A 21226-nucleotide genomic window follows, 5' to 3' on the forward strand; every position below is an offset into this window, starting at 1 on the left:
TCATGCTTTTTCCTCTGTGAATTTTTTTTTTTTTTTAGATGGTCTCCCTCCCTTTTAGAGTCTGGTCGGTTATTTTGCAGAATGTCTCTGTGCTGCATTTACCTGATGCTTTCTCAGTATTAGACTAAAGTTATGCCCTTTTGCAAGAACATCACAGAAGTGATATTTTGCCCTTTTCAGACATCATGAGGTACATAAATATATTAGGTACATAAATTGGTCTCATTACTGATGATTTTTGACTTCAATCATTTGGATAAGGTAATGTCTCTCAGGTTTATCCACACTAAAATTATAATTTTTCCCTTCATAATTAATAATTATCTTGTAAAGAGATACTTTGAGACTATGCAGATATGCTATCTCATTGTATTTCTATTTGCTAATTTCAACCTCTATCAATGATTTTTGCCTGCAACAGTCATTAACATTGTGTTTTTCAAATGCTGTTTTTTATTTCCATTATTCTTTTTACGTGTATAAATTGGACTTCTATTGTAAGGAAATTTTGTCTTTTCTTCATTTATTATTTATTTTTAGTTGATATTAAATGTTAACATCTTTTTCAACTTCAAGGAATTAATATATTTTTCTAATTTTTTTTTTTTTTTTTTTTTTTTTGAGACGGAGTCTTGCTCTGTCGCCCAGCCTGGAGTGCAGTGGCCGGATCTCAGCTCACTGCAAGCTCCGCCTCCCAGGTTTACGCCATTCTCCTGCCTCAGCCTCCCGAGTAGCTGGGACCACAGGCGCCCGCCACCTCGCCCGGCTAGTTTTTTGTGTTTTTTAGTAGAGACGGGGTTTCACCGTGTTAGATCAGGATGGTCTCGATCTCCTGACCTTCTGATCCACCCGTCTTGGCCTCCCAAAGTGCTGGGATTACAGGCTTGAGCCACCGCGCCCAGCCTAATATTTTAAACTGAATAGTTAACTCATTTATTTTGAGCCTTAATTTTTTTCTTTTTTTTAATTGCTACGTAATAACTGTTCATATTTTGGTAGTGCATGTGATACAATTTGATACATTCATATAATCAAATTAGGGTAATTGGGATATCCATTTTCTTAAATGATTATATTTTCTTTATGCTAGGAATAGTTGAAATATTTTCTTCTAGCTATTTTGAAATGTGCAATTGATTAATGTTAACTATAGTCACCCTGCTGATGTACGAAATACAAACATTGAAGCTATGATTTTTCCTCTGAGACTTTCAATTTTTTTTTAAATATAGTCTCTTTTAGGTAGATCTTTTCTGGGATTTCATTTTAAAATATTCCTTATGAAGTTATTTTATATTCTGTATCAGTTTGTCAATTTCTAACAAAATCTAATGTGAATTTTAATTAGGATTACATAAAGATTTATAGTATACTTAGAGAATAATTGCTATCTAACTATATTGAATATTAAAATCCATGAACATAGTATTTATATTAATTTATTAAATTCTTTTATTCCTTTTGCAAAAATGTATATACTTTATTGTACATGTCTTGCATATATTTTATTAAATTTATACCTATTTTTGATACTATTCTAAGTGAAATTTAAAAAATAATCTCTAGTTCTTCATAGCTAGTATGTAAAGCTACAATAGATTTTCATATTTTGTTCTTTTATCATATGACCTAGCTAAATTTCCTTGTCTGTCTTAGTAGTTATTTTATAAGATTCCTTAGCAATTTTAACATACATGATAATGCTGAGTGCTAATATATATAGTTTGTTTACCTCTTCCTTTCCAATATATAAGAATTTATTTCTTTTTCTTATTTTATTGCTCTGGCTTGGATTTCCATTTCAGGGTTGACAAAAGGTGGTAAAAACTGTTATCCTTGTCTTATTTCTAATCTTTGGGTGAAAGTATTTAATCTGTAACCATTAAAAACTGAGGTTAGGAGTAGATATTTCATAGTTACCTTTATTTGGATGAGGAAGTTCCTGACTGTTCTATTTGCTGATTTTAAATTATGAATAGATTTTCAGTTTTGTTAAGTTCTATAATAGTCATCATCTAGATGGTAATTCATTTGTTAAATTGTGGAACAACATTGATCTTCGTATGTTAAAACAACCCTTCAGTTCTAGGACAATCCCTACTTAGTCAAAATATTTAAAAATACATATTGCTTGTTTCCAGTTTGAATATATAATGCTGATTTACTAATTGTTTTAAAGGATTTTAGTCTGTAATTGATTGTAGGTTTTTTCCCCCCTGTAATGGTTTTGCCTGTTTTTGATATCAGTATAATGATGATGTTAAATGAGAAATTGGGAAGTGTTCTTTTTCTATATTTTGAGAGATTATGGGTTAAAATTGTTGTTTCTTCAGTGTGTGTTTGAAAGAAATAGACAGTGAAGCCATTTTGGCTTGTAGTTTTTTTGTAAGGAAGATTTTAAGTGACAAATTCAATTTTAAACAATATAACTATGTTTGGACATTGTATTTCTTAAGTAAATTTTGGTAGCTTGCATCTCTTAATGAATGTGTCCACTTGATCTGTTTTCAAATAAATTGGAATAAAGTAATTAATAAAATTCCTTATTATAATTTGCTGTCTGTAGGATTGCTAATGATGTCTCCTCTTTATGCACAATATTGGTAAATCTTTTTTCTATTTTTCTGAACCAATCTAGCAGAGTTTCATCAATTTTATTGATCTTTATAAATGCTTATATTACATTTAAAAATTGTCTCAGTGGTTTATTTTGTTTTTATTTATCATTATTATTACCTCCACTCTACTCACTTCAGTAGTGCTTTAGCTGCGTCCCACAAATGTTGATATGTTGTGCTATTCTTTTCATTTCGTTCAAAATATTTTCTGATACTATTTATGATTGCTCTATTAACTCATGAGTTTTTAAAAATAATGATTACTTTTCAGACCTTTGGATATTTTCCAGATAATTTTTTATAGTGATTTTTAATGTTATGCCATGTGGTTAAAAACATACTCTGTATGTTTTTAATTAATTCATTAATAATTAATGAAATTTATTAAAGAGATAAATTCATCCATGAATTTATTAATTTTTTTAAGTGTAACCTGTGTTCTCTTCAATTAAATGTTCTAAGGGTACTTGATATGAATATGTTTTCTTATGTGGTGTGGTGTGCTGTTCTATACATATATCAATGTTGATTTGGTTGGTAGTGTTTTTTGTTTTCTGTATACTTACTGATTTTCAGTTTTCTTGTTCTATTAATTATCAGAGGTCTGTTAAATTTAAAATTAAAATTTTAGTCTTTTCTGTTTCTGTATTCGTTTATTAGGTTTGCTTGATTTATTTTGAAACTGTAATCATGTACATACACATTTATATTTGTTATGAGTTGATTCTTTTATTAAGATGCCCTTTTTATGTCTCACAATATTTCTTGCATGGAGACTACTGTGTCTAATATTATTATCACTATTCCTTCTTTCTTGTGATTACACAAGAAATATATTGTTTTGCACAATTGCTTCTTACCTCCTATCTGAGAAACAAAATGTTATCTGATAATAAGCATCTTTTTTGAGTGTTAGCTGTTACTTCAGGTAAATTTGCAAATGAAGATATTTTAAATCAAATGCACATGTTATTCCCACACAGAGGCTTTACCAATTTTTAGTTTATTATTTTAGCATTGACTAGTTTTGCCCGTTCTAGAGCTTCATATAAATGAATTCATTCAACATGTACATTTTCGTTCATGTTGCACAATATATATTTTCTGCACAATATATATTTTTGCACAATATATATTTTTGCACAATATATATTTTTTTCACTTTCTACTTAGTGTACCTTTGTGTTATGGACTGAATTGTGCCCTTCCCTCAAATTCATATGTTGAAATTCTAATCCTCCAAGGTGACTATAATTGGAGAAATGACCTGTAAGGAGATAATTAAGGTCAAATTAATCTATAAAGGTGAGAACCTAATTCTAATCCTGTTTTTCAGTGGTATAAGAAGAGGAAGAGACACCAAAGACCTTACTCTCTTCTTTTGTGCAAAGAGGACTGGCCAAGTGGGGACACGGCCAAGAAAGCAGCCTGCAAGCCATTATGGGAGACCTCACTGGAAAACAATACTGGCACCTTAATCTTGGAATTCCAGACTCTGCAAAGGTGAGAAAATAAATTTCAGTTGTTAAAGCCACCCTTTCTATGGTATTTTGTTGTGGCTGCTCAAGCAGACTAATATATTTAAATATTTAAAGTGTATTTCCTATAGATAGCATGTAGTTGGGTCTTGCTTCTTTGGAAAAATATAATCTTAAAATCTCCGTCTATGATTGTTTAGATTATTTATATTTAATATTAATATTAATATTGTTTGGTTTATCTACTATTAGGTTGTTTTCCATTTGCCTGTCATCTTTGTTTTTGCCATTTTTCCAAGTATTATTTTTTACCACCTTTTAGTATTCTATCTAATCTCTTCTCTTGGCTTATTTACTCTTTGATACGGTTTCACTGTGTCCCCATCCAAATCTCACCTTGAATTCCTATGTGTTGTGGGAAGGACTACGTGGGAGGTAATTGCATCATGGGGCAAATGTTTCTTAAGTTTCATGAGATCTGATTTTAAAAGGATAATTTCTTGCACAAGCTTCCTTCTCTTGTCTGCTGCCATGTAAGGCTTGTGTTTTACCTTGCACCATGATTGTGAGGCCTCCCCAGCCATGTGGAATTGTAAGTCCCTTAAACCTCTCTCTTTTGTAAATTACCCAGTCTCAGGTTGTCTTTATCAACGGTGTGAAAATAGACTAATATACTCTTCCTTTTTTGTTTTTTTTAATTTCTAGTGGTGGCTCTGGGATTTGCTTTATGCATTTTTGTCCTTTTCACAGCCTGTCTTCAAATTCAATTATATTACTTCATTTATAATGTAATTACCATAATATGCTGTATTTTCCTTTGCCTTTCCCATCATTGGTGCTGATTTTGTTGTACATCTTCCTTCTGTATATGTTACAAATATCAATATATTGCTACTTTTTTGTTTTTCAAATAAATATGAAAATTAAAAAGATAAGAAAATATTTTTATATTTACTAATAAGCTTATAATTTTCAGTGCTTTCTATTCATTTTGTAGATCCAAGTTTTCATCTCGTGTTGATTTCCTGTAGCTGGAAGAACTTCCTGTAGCTTTTCTTTCATTACAAATTCTCTCTGCTTTTGTTTGTCGGAAATGTTTTCATGCTGCTCTCATGTAAGAAAGATGTTTTCATTGGATATAAATTCTAGTTTGACTTTTTTTTTTCTTTCTCCACTACAGAGATGTCAGTTTTTTATGTGTGCCGTCTTGGATTTTTTTCAGATGAGAAATTACTGATTAATCTTTACATTGTTCTACTTTGTGTAATGAATGTTTTTTCTCTGATTCATTGTTTTTTTGTCAATTCGATTATGATGTTCGCTTGTGTGTTTTCCTGTTTTGTTTATCCAGGTTTTCTTTCATGGAGCTTTTTGAATCTCTGGTTTTGTAGATGTTATTGATTTTGGAAAATTTAGCTATTTTTTTATAATATATTTTCTGTCTCTTTTCTTCTTGTACTCATACATTATGATAAACTGCTTTATATTTTCCCACAGGCCAGAGTCTCTTAGTTTCTTTTTAATTTTTTATTTTTGTTTTGATTTTCTACCTTTTTGTTCTCTACGCTTTGGTTTGTATTATTTCCATGGTCATTGACTTATATTCATTGGTCTTTTCTTTGCCACGTTCAGTCTGCTGCTAAAACCATCAAGTGAAGTTTTTGTTTCAGATATTGTATTTTTCCTTTCTACTAGTTCCATTTAGTTCTTTTAAAAATCTTCTGTTTTACTTCTCGTTATATTCATATTCCCCTTTAGATCTTTGAATATATTTGTAGGAATTGTTTAATTCTTGTCTGATAATGTTGTCATTTTTGGTCTTTCTCTACTTGTTGAATTTTCAATTGATTATGTGTCATATTTTTCTGCTTCTTCACATAATGTTCAAAGCATTCACTACCCAATAAAACATTATTTGATTTATGTGATTTTTTTATTGGGTAGTGAACGTGTTTAATTTTTGTTGTTGATGCTAGATTTAATTGTTTCCAGTATTTTGGTTTAATGTTTTATAATTTGTTTTCCCAGTCTGTTAAATTACAAGTGAATTAACTTAGTATTTTTGGTGCTTGGTTTATGTTTTGGTTAAAGTAGATCTAGAATAGTCCTTACACTAGAACTAATTTAGTCTTCTTACTAAAATGAGAAGTGTCTATTGAATGTCCTCAATGTTCACATGAGAGTTTTTATCCTTACTGGTTGGAAATTGAATATTTTTCTAAATTGCCTATGACCTCTAGAAATTTTAAACTACATTCTACCTGTGCACAGCTTAGATTGTAGCACAGATTCACAGGAATGCTGATTTCTAGAACTAATTATCTGTATATCACTCATTCCTGATTGTCTACCATACAAATCCCACTCCTTTCGGCCACCTCAAAGTATAATGTATATCTTCTTAACTTAGTGAGCCCACGTGTTCTATTTATGGACTCTCCTTCCTGTCCAGAAAGTTCCTTCTGGCCAAAACTAGGGCAATTGTAGGCCTCATCTTCTGGGTTCTTCTCAGGGACCCAGGCCTGCTCTATGTATTGTTCAATATTTGAAACTCTTGTCTTATGGATCTTAGGTTGTGAAGTCATATTTGGCTGATTTTAATTTGTGTTTATTTTCCTGTAAGATAAGAGTGCAACAAACCTGAGATCAATTTATCTCCATTTTAAGATCCCTGGCCTAATACAGAAATCTCAAATTCTGCACCTTCATTGTGCACCCACCTCATGATTATTCCTATTTTGGTAGAGCTTATTTAGTCTTTCCTCCTCAGATAACTCTTTTAAGTATGTTTATTGCCAACCATTTTGATCTCAGCTTTATTTTTTTATAGGTGGTATATGTGGCTGGCCCTAGAAGATTTACTTTTTTTCCAAGAAAATGCAGTGTTACAATAAAAAGCATTTTTATGAAGGATCTAGTTGTGTATAACAGGAAGAGCTTTCAAATTATTTTATTCATTATGTTGCTGAGCTTGAAATTCTTCTGAATTTTGACTATTAAGTCAATTTGTAGATATTTTAATGTTATATTTGGATTTATGTTTGTGTTTTTTAAATCATGTAGTTAGTTAATTTCACGTTTCTCCCAGTTTCCTGTCTCTTACTGTGTTAATTTTATGTTTCTTTTTTGTTTCCACTAAGAGTTTGGGCATCCTGATGGTTAATTTTATACATCAACTTGCCAGAGCCATGCTGCCTAGATACTTAGTCAAACATTATTCCAGATACTTCGGTAAAGATGCTTTTCTTTTTAGATGAGAATAGCATTTAAATCTGTGGATCTTAAGTAGACTATCCTCCATCATAAGGGGTGGGCTTCATATAGCCAGTTGAAGGCCGTAATAGAACAAAACCTGACCTTTCCAGAACAAGAGGGAATTCAGCTAGCAGACTGCATTTAGACTTCAGTTGCAACTTGTCCTCGAGCCTCCAGCATGCTGATCTATCCCAACATATTTGGACTCCAAGTCTCTACAGTCACATGAGCCAATTCCTTAAAATAACTCTCTCTCCCTCTTTGCACACACACACACACGCATACACACTCGCGCCCATACACACACACGTGTGCATACACACACACGTGCATACACGCACACATACACACACTGTATTGGTTTTGTTTCTCTGGCAAATCCTGATCAATGCAGGGATGTATATTTAAGTGATATTATTTTAATGGCTACATGCACATTTTTAACCTGCAGTCAGAACTCAACAGTATCTACATGTCTACAGTTCATCACTATCTCTACTGTTTCCCCAGTCCTTAACTCTCTTAGGCAGCTTAGGCTGGTGTAATAAATATGCCACAGACTGAGTGGCTTAAACAACACACAATTATTTCTAACAGTCGTGGAGGTTGGGAAGTTAAGCATCAAGGTGCAGGCAGATCTGGTGTTGAGGGAGAGCCCTCTTCATGGTTTGTAGACAGCCATCTCTTCACTGTATCCTCACAAAGCAGAGAGGAAGCATGTGCTCCTGTGTTTCTTCTTTTAAGGGCACTATTCCTATTCATGAGGGCTGCATATTCATGACTTTTGAATTACCAATGCCCAACCTCCAACTGTCATCACATTGGGAATTAAGCTCCAATATATTAACTTTGGGAGAATACATTCAGACCATAAGCACTACCCACAATTGACCGTTAACTCCCAATACCCTTCCTATTTTACCTGCTATTGCTTTCTTGCACTTTAGTTTACCTTTTTAATCAACTAAAATTACTTATCATTGTCTTTATATCTTTGTTTTCTGACATATGTACAGTTTTTTATACTCATTACCTCTTTAATTCCATTTATTTCTCAAGATTTAATTACCTTTATCCTAAAGTTAGGCCTTTACTATTTTTCAGCAAGGGTTCATGAGTAAAACATTTTATCTTTATTGGGATATGCCTTTTGTTTACTTAAATTGTAATGATGATCCAAATGGATGTAAAATTTTTATAAATAGTTCACAATTATCTTACTTTGTTGATTATATTGTTACTCTAGTGCATTAAATTTTCAGTCTGTAGAGATATTCCCTAGTTGTTTTTAAGTTTTTTTCTTTTATTTTAGTTTTCTGTAGTTTCATTATGGTGTGTGTAATTGTAGGATTGCTTTTACTTAACATCTTTTAGACTTTCTTGTTTTTCTTGATGCTGATGATTTTATACTTTTGTGGTAACTGTGCAGTCTTGACCTTAAAATCTTCTATTTTAGTGCCTTATTCATTGTCTCTTTATTCTTTTTAGTTTGGGTATTCCAGCTCTTCTCGTGTTATTCTTTATGCATTTTAACATCCTTTTCAAATTGTTATGTCTTCTCACTCCTTGTTGCATCTACATAATTTCCTCAGTTTTATGTTCTAATTTGTGAATCCCTTTTAGCTGGGTTATTTAATATAGCCATTTATTTTGCATTTTAATATTTATTTCCTGCATTTCAAGTTCTATCCTGTATATTTTTTCAAGCTTGCATATTGTACTTCCACAGTTTTTTTCACCAGTGTTTTAAATAAATGTGTCTCCTTTTCAAATTGTTCTGTAATTCCAAACACTTAAGTTCTAATTCTGTTAACTTTCACTATGGTTGGATATATCTTATGTATTTTGCAATTTTTGACTATGAACTCTTGAGTGGGATTATGTATATGAAAGAGAGAGACAGTGGGGGAAGAGGAGAAATGTCTTGTGTTCTGACTAACCTAGAAATATTTTTTTAGTTTTATTTGTTTGTTTTCTGTGCCCCTGCCAGAAGCCTCAGGCTATTACTGGCCTGTTATAAAGGCCTTTCTTAAAATTTAAGCACGTGGTCCCATATTATAGGAAGATTGTAACTAAAAGCCAGAACCATGTGAGTAAAAACTAAAATGTGTTTTTAAGTTTTCTGGAGAAATATGTTTTTTTCTACTGAGAGCACAGGCAAAGGCAGACTCTGTTTTTATTTTCCTTGGAGTTAATAGAGTTTTATTTTCTAGTTCAACCTCTAGGGTCTTGATTTTGACAATGTGTGCATGTATGTGTGTGTGTCAGTTACATGTCTCCAACTTTCAATTCTAACACTTCAACACATGTGGCCCCAGTACCGTGTCACTTGTATTCAAATGGACATTAAAGCTCTAATGTTACTAGCATTGATAAGTCCCCAGAGTGGCTTAATGCTTACCACTCTGATTTTTAATTAATTTTTTCCTTTAATCACGTCACTCATTCACATGTGAACTTATCTATTCTGTTAAGTACTATTAAATATGCATTTAAAACATTATTTGCTGTATTTTATGTAACAATTCTGGATACTTACAGTGGAAAGGATTTTGAGATATCCAGACTATCATATTTACATTTCAAACTTTGAGCCACTTAATTGCATAGTTATCATAGACAGAAGGATCTGTGTAGCAACTAGTACCACTGGTAAACTGTGCCTCTTAGTGAGCCCAAGTGATGTGGGAAACTTGCTCTTTGAATTCATTCTGCTTCCAGCACAGATAACCCAGAATTTAATCCTTACTTTTTTCTTTCCTTCCAAATAAGTTAGAGTTTTTAGTAAGTTACATGGAGAAATAGGTCTTCCAGTTTCTTCACAGTTTCATTTCAACTTTATTCTTGGTCAGCAGTAAGTGACTTTTTTTAAGTAAACTTTTATTTTGGAATAATTATAGACTTACAAAAAAATGCAAAAGGAGAGTTCTTGTAGAAGTCTTTTCTAGTTTTCCCCACTGTTGACATCTTGTACTACTATATTACATTTGCCACAACAAGAGCCTAATATTGGTATACCACTATTAAGTAAGCATCATACTTCATGTGTTTTGCTTTGTTTCAACCAGTTTTTCTGTTAATATCTTCTATTTGTTCCAGGATACATTACAGGATATCATATTACATGTAATTGTTATATTAATGCAGGATTGTTTTGCTCCTTAGCTCAGCTAAAATCAGGCTTCTTGTCTCACAACCAGGAAAAATCAGGCACTTAGACACATTGAAAGGTGAGGAGAGCAGAATTTATTAAAAGAAAGTTCTCAGCCAAAAAACGGGGGGTTCTGCCAACTGGCTCCCACCTCACGGATTGAATACCAGGCCACCACACACGAGCTGAAGAGGCCCAGCTCCTCTCCTACAAAAGATGTGAATTTCTGGTTGCTCCACCCCATTCTCCCAGTTGAGCATGTGAGCCCTTAGTCTGAGCCACTCCATATTGACTTATTTCCCTTACTGTGCATGTGTTAAGGGATGGAATTTTTCACCATGGGCATGTTTAAGCAAGACCTTGCGCAGGTTCCCTTATCTGCGTCCTGCATCTATCAGTATCTCCCCAGTGTCCACTGGTCTGTGAATTTTTAAATTCTTTCCTTGTTTTATTGTGAGCTTGATAGTCTTGAGGAATACTGGTTAGGTGTCCTATAGAATATCCCCAAATCTGGATTTTCTGATGTTTCTCATGATTATACTGGAATTATGGGTTTTTAAAAAGGTAATACTTATTGTTACACCATATCAATGTATATCATTGATGTTATTAGCTGTAGGTGACAATTTTTAATGAACTTTGTACTTCAGAATAGTTTTTGATTTGCTGAAAAATTATAAAGGGAGTACCTAAAGTTCCTATATAGTTTACACACAGTTTCGCCTATAGTTAAACCCTTGCATATATTAGTATGCTACATTTGTCACAGTTAATTAACCAATATTGACATTATTATCCATTATCAATTAAGGTACATATGTTGTTCAGATTTTGTTAGTTTTCCTTTAGTGTCCTTTTTTTGTCATAGAATCCTATCTGGGACACCCCATTACATTTAGCTGTGGTGTCTTCTTAGGCTTCCCTTGTCTTTGACAATTTATCAGACTTCACTAGTTTTTAATGACAGTTTTAAAGAGTACTGATGATATGATTTGACTGTGTCCCCACCCAAATCTCATCTTGAATTGTAGCTCTAATAATCCCAGTGTGTGGTGGGTGGGACCCAGTGGGAGGTAATTGAATCATGGGGCAGGTTTTTCCCATGCTGTTTTTGTGATAGTGAATAAGACTCATGAGATCTCATGGTTTTATAAAGGACAGTTCCCTACACATGCTCTCTTGCCTGCCACCTTGTAAGATGTGACTTTGCTCCTTTTTTTGCCTTCTGCCATGATTGTGAGGACTCCCCAGCCATATGGAACTTTGAATCAATTAAACTTCTTTCCTTTATAGATTACCCAGCCTTGGGTATGTCTTTATTAGTAGTGTGAGAATGGACTAATACAACTGGTAAGATATGTTGTTAGAATGACCCTCACAGTTGGGATTTGTCTGCTGTTTTTCTCATGATTAAACTGGGTATATGGGTTTTTAAGAGGAAGGGCAAAAAATAAATTACCACTTTTGTCAGGGTACATATGATCCATATGTTAATTACAATCTTGATTACCTAGCAGAGGTAGAGTTTGTCAGATTTACTGTTAAGTTACTCTTTTTCCTCCTTGCCACATTCTATTGAGTGGAAGGAAGTCACTATATGTAGACTATATTTACAGAGTAGGGAGTGACTTTTCACCTCCTTGAGGGGATGGGATCTCACTTATTATTATTATTATTATTATTATGACGGAGTCTTGCTCTGTTGCCCAGGCTGGAGTGCAGTGGCATGATCTTAGCTCACTGCAAACTCTGTCCCCCAGGTTCAAGCGATTCTCCTGCCTCAGCCTCCTGAGTAGGTGGAATTACAGGCAGGCACAACCACGCCTGGCTAATTTTTGTACTTTTAGTAGAGACAGGGTTTCACCATGTTGGTCAGGCTGGTCTTGAACACCTGACCTCGTATCCACCCATCTAGGCCTCCCAAAGTGCTGAGATTACAGGCATGAGTCACTGCACCCAGTGATCTTGCTAATTATTTGGCATTCTTCTGCATGGGAAATTGGCTGTTGTCCCTCATATGTTTGTTTATTCGATTATTTATTGATATCAGTACAGACACAAGAATATTTTTCTTATACTTTTGGATATATGGTAATTTATTAGTACTTTATCTTGATGAGTGAATTGGCTCAGTTTGGCCATTGGAAATCTATTATTTGACTCCTGTGTCCTTTTCTTCCCTCCTTTTCTTTATCATGGTAAAATACATGTAATGTACAATTTAGCATCTTAACCATTTTGAAGTTTATAATTCATTGGTATTAAATACATGAATAATGTTTTGCAACCATCACTGTCATCCATCTCTATAACTTTTTTCATCTTGTAAAACTGAAACTTTATACCTGTTAAACAATAGCTTCCTATGCTTTCTTCCCCTCAGTCCCTGACAACCACAATTTTACTTTCTTGCTCTATGATTTTGACTGTTCTGAATACCTCATATAAGTGAGATCATATAGTACTTTTCTATTTATGATTAGCTTATTTCATTTAGCATAGTATCCTCAAGGTTCATCCATGCTGTAGCAATAGCATATGTTAGAATTTTCTTCCTTTTTTAAGACTGAAAAATATTCCATTGTATATTTACCATATTGTGATTATTCATTCATCTGTCCGCTGAACTATTTCACACTCCCACCGACAGTACACAAGGGTTCCAATTTCTCTCTCCTTTCAAACACTTGTTATTTTCTGTTTTTTGATAGTAGCCATCCTAGTGGGTATGATGTGATATTTCATTGTAGTTTTGGTTTGCATTTACCGAATGGCTGGTGATACTGAATCTTTTTACATGTGTTTCTTGGTTATTTGTATATCTTCTTGAAGAAATGTATATACAAATCCTTCACCCATTTTTGAATCAGGGTGTTTTGGTATTTATGTTGTTGAATTTTAGGAGATGTCTTTATAGTGATTTCTTTTTATCCATGGAGGGTGTGTTCCTAGAATTCCAGTGGATGACAGAAACCAGAGATAGTACTGGACCTTATATATACTATGTTTTTCCTTTTCATATTTATCTGTGGTACAGTTTAATTTAGAAATTAGGCATAGAAGAAATTAACAACAACAATAATAAAATAGAACAATAATTACAATATGCGAGCGTTTCTACTTTTGCAATTTGTTGCTATTGTTAAGTAAAATAAGAGTTACCTGAATAAGCACTTTATATTGTGACAGTTGATCTGGTAACTGAGTGATGGCTAATAAGTGACTAACAGGAGGGTAACACATAGAGGGTGGATGTGCTGGCCAAAGGAATGATTGACATCCCAGGTAGGATGGAACAGAATGGCATGAAATTTTATCACACCACTCAGAATGACATGTAATTTAAAACTTAGAAATTGTTTATTTCTGGAATTTCCCATGTAATATTTTTCAACTGTGGTTGACAGTGGGTAACTAAAATTGCTTAATTTTAGCTACAGATATACAGATATACTGTATATTCTGGATATTAATCCCTTACCAAATATATGATTGACAAATATTTTCTCCCATTCTGTGGGTTGCATTTGTACTCTGTTGATGTTGTCTTTTGGTGAACAGTTTGTAAAGTTTCATAAAGTCCAAGTTGTCTTTTTTTTATTGTTGTTATCTGTGCCTTTGTTGCCGTATCCTAGCAATCATTGCAAATCCAGTGTTGTGAAGCTTCTGACCTATGTTTTCTTCTAAGAGTTTTATAGTTTTACATCTTACATTTTCATATTTAATCCATTTTGAAATTTTTTAATATATGGTGTCAGTTAAGGGCCAAACTTCATTCTTTTCTATGTATTTACAAAATAATTTGCTTGGTTTTTGCCTGGGATTGTGTTAAATCTATAGATAAAATTGGGAACAAAATTGTTATCTTAACAATATTTATTTTTCTAATGTATGAGCATGGCATATTCACTTCACAATATGAAGTGAACATATACATATAACATAACATAAACATATGGATATTGTAAATAATTTGTATTTTACCTATGTATTTCATTTTGGCAGTATTATTATAAATATCATTTTAAAAATTCAAATTTCAGTTTTTATTGCTTGTGTATAGGAAGACAATTGACTGTGTATATTTATCTCCTGCTTTGACTCTTCTATACTTTTTCAAAGCAAAGAGTTTTATTGACTTTTTTAAGTTAAATAACCACATCATCTACAAATAAAGACAATGTTATTTTTCCTTTCCAATGCATATATACTTTAGTTCCTTTTCTAAGTCTCATTGTACAGCTAGAATTTTTGCTACGATGTTGGATAAGAGAGGTAAGAAAGGAAATTCTGACCTTGCTCCTCATCATAGAGAAAAAGTGAACAGTTTCATTATCATTAAACATGATGTTAGCATTATAGTTTTTACAGATACTCTTTATCAAGTTAAGGAAATGGCTCTCTATTCCTAGTTGGCTTAGAGTGTATATTAAGAAAGAACAGTGAATTTTGTCAAGTTAATTTATTGCCACCAATTAATTTGAATCGATGAGTTTTTTCTTTAGCTTAATAATGTGAAGTTTTATATGAATTGATTTTTGAATGTTTAACCAATCTTTCATACCTATAATAAATCCCAGTTGATTGTAGTGTATAATATTTTTATACATTGTTGGATTTGATTTGCTAAGGTTTTGTTGGGGATTTTTGCATTTACATTCATGAGAAATACTAGTTTGTGTTTTTCATTTCTTGTAATGTCTTAACCTTTTTTAAGGTATTAGATAATGCTGACTTTATAAAATGTCTTAGAAAGCATTCATTCCTTACATTTTCTGTACTTTCTTTTTCTGTGTGGATAATTGGTATTACTTTTTCCTTAAATGTTTGGTAGAATTCACTGTTCAAACAATCTTGGCTTGGAACTGTCTTTTGGGAATGTAATTAAGTATTGATTCACTTTCTTTCTTTCTTTTTTTTTTTTTTTTTTTTTTTGAGATGGAGTCTTGCTCTGTTGCCCAGGCTGGAGTGCAGTGGCCGGATCTCAGCTCACTGCAAGCTCCGCCTCCCAGGTCTATGCCATTCTCCTGCCTCAGCCTCTCCAGTAGCTGGGACTACAGGCGCCCGCCACCTCGCCCAGCTAGTTTTTTGTATTTTTTTAGTAGAGATGGGGTTTCACCGTGTTAGCCAGGCTAGTCTAGTCTCGATCTCCTGACCTCGTGATCCGCCCATCTCGGCCTCCCAAAGTGCTGGGATTACAGGCTTGAGCCACCGCGCCCGGCCCCGATTCACTTTCTTTAATAGACATAATAGTAGAATATGGTAGTTTGTGTCTTTCAAGAAATTGGCTCATTTCATTCACTCATTAAATTTCTTGGCACCATATTCTTTTAACATTTTAAAGTTCAAGATATCAGTATGATGACACCACTTTTCATTTCTGAAATCAGTAATTTCTAAACTAAAGGTTTTTCAACTATCAATCTTCCCAGGAAATAGTCTTTGGTTAAATTGATTTTTTTTCTATTGATTTATTTTTTCAATTTCATTGATATTTTTCCTCCAATTTTTGTTATTTTTTTTCTTTTCATTTTTAGGCTTATGGTGTTTTTTTTTCCCTCTAGTTTTCTAAGGTAAAAGTTTAGGTTATTTGTTTCACATCTTTATTATTTTCTAATATATTGTTTAACAACAGGGATGCATTCTGAGAAATATATCATTAGGTGATTTGGTTGTTGTGTGAAAATAATACAGAGTATATTTACATGGTCCAAGTAGTATAGGACTAGGACCATGTATAGGACTATGTATGGTCCTAGTAGTATAGGACTAGGACCTAGTAGTCCATAGTATATCCTAGTACACACCTAGGCTACATGATATAGCCTATTGCTCTTAGGCTTCAAACTTATACAGTATGTTACTGTACTGAATACTGCAGGCAATTGTAACACAGTGGCAAATATTTGTGTATTTAAGCATATTTAACATAGAATAGGTACAGTAAAAATATGGTATCATAATCTTATGAAATCACCCTGTTATATGCAACTCTTTGTTGACTGAAACATTGTTATGTGGTACATGACTATATGTAGGCACAGTATTGCTATACTGTAATTTCTCTTTAAGCACTGTTTATACTACATTCCATAATTTTTGGTAAATTGTATTGTCATTTTCACTTAGTTTAAAACACTTAAAAATTTCCGTTGAGCCCTCTTTGACATGAAGATTATTTAGAATTGTATTGTTCAATTTGCAAATGTTTTAGAATTTTCCAGCTATCTTCTGTTATTGGTTTGTAGTTTTATTCTGTTGTCATCTAAGAATATACTTGGTATAATTTTCATTTTTTTTTTTTTTTTTTTTTTTTGAGACAGAGTCTCGCTCTGTCACCCAGGCTGGAGTGCGGTGGCCGGTTAAGTAATTTTTCATATTCATGGCTTAAAATATGCTCTTTGTGAATATTTCCTGTGAGCTTGAAAAAAATGTGTATTCCGCTATTGTTTCTATGTGGAATATTCTATAAATGTCAATTAGATCAAGTTGATTGCTAATGCTGCTCAGGTCTTATACATCATTATCATTACTGACTTTCTGCCTGTTTGATCTCTCAGACCTGTCAGAGGACTTTTGATGTTTCCAACTGTACTAATGGATTTGTCTATTTCTCTTTTAAATCCTATCAATTTTGTCTTCACATATTTTTATATTCTGTTTATGTTTGTAATGCTTCTCTTCATTACTGATAATTTTCTTGTCTGAAGTATGATTTTTTTCAGTAATTAACAAAGCTTCTCTAGCTTGCATTTGAGTATTATAAGCATGCTATATCACTCTACATCTCTTTAATTTAACTATATGTCTTTATAGAGAGTAAAGTAAGTTTTTGGTAAACAACTCATAATTGGTCTTGTGTTTTAATATGGTCTGACAATCTCATTTTAACTAGTTTTAAAATCTGGTATTCAGATGTAAATGTATTAGTGACATAGTTGAATCAATATCTACCATGTTTGTAACTGTTTTTTGCATGTTGGATGTATTCTATTTTCTTCTCCTCTACCCCACTCTTATTTTTGGCCTCTCTGGTTTTAATTGAGCATCTTCTATAATCTCATTTTTTTCTCATCTCATAGCACATCAATGACACTTAGAAATATATTTTTAGAGGTTGCCCTAGAGTTTACAATATACATTTTTGACTTATCTAAATCCAGTCTCAAATTACAGTATAACACTTTACATATAGTACTGGTCGTTCATGATAGAGTGCTCATACTTTCTCTCTTCTGTCTCTTCCTGTGACATTACTGCCTTTCATTTCACATACATAATCACCTGGTGAATCCTTAAGTTTTAAACACATAGTTATGATTTATATCAATTAATAATAAGATAAATACATTATTTTACCTTCATTTGTTCAGTTCTTATGCTCTTACATTATGCAGATATGTTTCTGACGTATCATTATCTTTCTGCCTGAAGAATTAACATTTTAACATTATTTTCAAATTTAAGATTCACTAGAGATAACTTCCCTAAATTTCATTTAAGAAACCTTTATTTCTCCTTGTTGAGAGATAATTTTGCTGAATATAATAGTGATATTATTTTTTTCTTTCACAACTTCAAATACTTCACTGTCTTCTAACTTACATGGTTTCATTTGAGACATTCAATGTAATTTTTTTTTTTTTTTTTTTTTGACAGAGTCTCACTCTGTTGCCCAGGCTGGAGTGCAGTGGAATGATCTTGGCTCACTGCAACCTCTACCTCCCAGGTTCAAGCAATTCTCATGCCTCAGCTTCCTGGGTATCTGGGATTACAGGTGTGTGCCATCATGCCCAGCTAATTTTTGTATTTTCAGTAGAGTCATGGTTTACCCATGTTGGCCAGGCTGGTCTCAAACTCCTGGCCTCAAGTCATCTGCCTGCCTTGACCTCCCAAAGTGCTGGGATTACAGGCATGAGCCACAGTGCCTGGCCTCACTGTAATTCTTCCCTTGGCCATTTTGAATGTACTGATGAGCCCATTGAAGGTGTTCTTCATTTATATTACACTGTTTTAAAATATACAGGACTTTTACAAAATTTGTCTTTTACTTTCCATTTGTCTACTTACATCTATTCTTTCATGTTGTCCACTTTTTCCATTAGAGCCCTAAACATGCAAATAATAATTATCTCAAATTTCCTGTCTGTTAATTTCTGCATCTCTGTCATAACAGTCTGATTCTGATGATTGCTTTGTCTTTTCACACTGTTTTTCTTTGCCTTTTCATACATTGGAATTTTTTGTTGAAAGTCAGATATATTATGTTGGGTAACAGAAATGGTGGTGAAGAGTCCTTTAGTATGAAGATTTATAATTGTCTGGCTGTGGCTCTGCTTTGTTGAGTGTTTGAGCTACATAGTTATAGATGCTATTGTCTTTATAGTCCTCTAACTATGCTTGTTTTGTTTCTTTTCTTGTGTTAGGCTTTCCTAGGTACATCTCATAGAAAGTCTGTGTCTTGCAACTCTTCAACTGTACTCTACTATTATTATTCTAGGATCCTGTTGGTGTGGTAGTTAGATGTGTGCAAAAAGAGGCATTCTTTGTTTGTTTTGGAGATGGAGTTTCTGTCTCATTGCTCAGGCTGGAGTGCACTGTTGTGGTCTCGGCTCACTGCAACCTCTGCTTCCCAGGTTCAAATGGTTCTCCTGCCTCGGCCTCCCAAGTAGCTGGGATTACAGGTGCCCACCACCACACCTGGCTAATTTTTATATTGTTAGTAGAGACAGGGTTTCACCATGTTGGCCAAGCTGCTCTTGAACTCTCTTGATCCGCCCTCCTCGGCCTCCCAAAATGCTAGGATTACATGCGTGAGCCGCCAGGCCTCGCCACAAAAAGAAACATTCTACCTTCTGAATGAATCTATGTTTTTTAGTTGGGCCATGATTCAGGGCTGTGAACGTCACAAATATTTCTAGTAATCTAAACAATAAAATCATTAGGAATTAGTATAGATTATTGTCCTCCTTGTTCCCTCCTGCTTTTCCTGGAAACAGAGTTTTCAATTTATTTCCCTGAAGCCCTGACCCCCGTTCTCCATATTCACTCCAGGCTCCAAAAGGGACACAAAACTTTAGGTGACTGGACTGAGAGGAATGCACTTCCCATGGCTGGGATAAGGTCCTAGAAACTTTTTCTTCTTTAGCTTGTAACAAAGACACTGGATGTAGTTCATAATGATCACGCTTGCCTTCCTCCTCTCAGAGCCATTTCTCAGAGCTTCACCATAGGACTTGTTGGGATTCCTAGAGGAAAAGCCCATGAATGTGTAGGATCCCTTTAAGACTGTGAGCCCTCAGGAATTTTTTACTCCCATTCTAGGCTACTCTCAGCCTCATGCAATTTTTCAAATTACCATTTACTGCTAGTTTGTGGCTCCAGCATCTTCTGTTCCAGGTAAGTAAATGTTGGTTTTTGTATATCTGGATGTACCTGTTTTTGTAGGTTTCATAGTAGTGGTTTGCCTAGAGGCCTCATTTCCTTCATGAATCCAAGAAGTTGTTGATTTTTGGTTTGTCTAGCTTTTTCAACTTGTAAGAACAACAGTGATGACTTCCAAGAATTTTACATACTATAGCTGATAAGGAGATTTATAAATGACATTTTGGTTTTATTAGTTTTCGCGTTTGCTTTTTGTTTATTTTTGTAGTTAAACATTTCAGACTCACAAGGATAGAAAATTCTCTGTATCTTTCAATAATAGAGTCATCGTCCAGTTTAACTAAATTTCAATAGGTCAATCATATATTTACTTTTCCGTAGAAAGGAATAATTATCCTGCTCTAACAATAGAAAAAAATTTATTTGCACTTTAAGCCAAGCAGCGTCATAGATGCTATAAAGGAGGTCAACCCATGATGTGAAAATTTCAGCTTTCCTCAAAGGCTCTTTAAAAAATCATGTCCTTGTTATAAGTCAGAAATTGAAGAGTCACCTGGAATACAGAACGACCAATTTATTAAACATTTTGTATAAAATATGTGCATTTTATATAAGAAATTGTGGATTGATTCATCTTGAGTTTGAATAATTGTAATGTCTTCTAGACTTTGCCAGTGGTGATTTGTGATTTAAAAAAGACGGGTTTATTATTTCTGCTCTTAAAAGAAGTCAAGAAAAGCCCTTTCACAACATGCACAGACTTTTTTTTTTCTATGACAGCATGCTTCAGAAAGCATTTGCACAGTGATCTTTGCATAATGGTCTTTTATGTTCAAAGAAAATACTTCGTGGAGAAATTTTTAAAAAATCTATAAACAACAAAGTAGAGAGAATGAGATTCTGTGTGCCTCAGTAGGACATTTTCAAAAGATTGACATTTATAACTTGTCAATATTAGAACTCTGATGGGACAGTATGACATAAACTTTGTCCTGGCATAACCTCCTATAAAGCTGTAATATATTGGAATAGCCGGGCGCGGTGGCTCAAGCCTGTAATCCCAGCACTTTGGGAGGCCGAGACGGGTGGATCACGAGGTCAGGAGATCAAGACCATCCTGGCTAACACGGTGAAACCCCGTCTCTACCAAAAAGTACAAAAAACGAGCCGGGCGAGGTGGCGGGCGCCTGTAGTCCCAGCTACACAGGAGGCTGAGGCAGGAGAATGACGTAAACCCGGGAGGCGGAGCTTGCAGTGAGCTGAGATCTGGCCACTGCACTCCAGCCTGGGCGGCAGAGCGAGACTCCGTCTCAAAAAAAAAAAAAAATATATAGATAGAT

General features: G+C 33.7%; 1 long non-coding RNA gene across 1 annotated transcript in view; it reads left to right on the forward strand.

Annotated features, from left to right (window-relative positions):
* Window positions 1–21226, forward strand: part of LOC126960632 (uncharacterized) — a 72137-nt gene that overhangs the window by 17521 nt on the left and 33390 nt on the right. Inside the window, exon 2 of the long non-coding RNA XR_007728087.1 lies at window positions 3955–4121. This is a non-coding gene — a long non-coding RNA (uncharacterized LOC126960632). The remainder of the gene's footprint in view (window positions 1–3954; window positions 4122–21226) is intronic.

Source organism: Macaca thibetana, chromosome 8 (genome assembly GCF_024542745.1).
Source record: "Macaca thibetana thibetana isolate TM-01 chromosome 8, ASM2454274v1, whole genome shotgun sequence".
NCBI lineage: Eukaryota > Metazoa > Chordata > Mammalia > Primates > Cercopithecidae > Macaca > Macaca thibetana.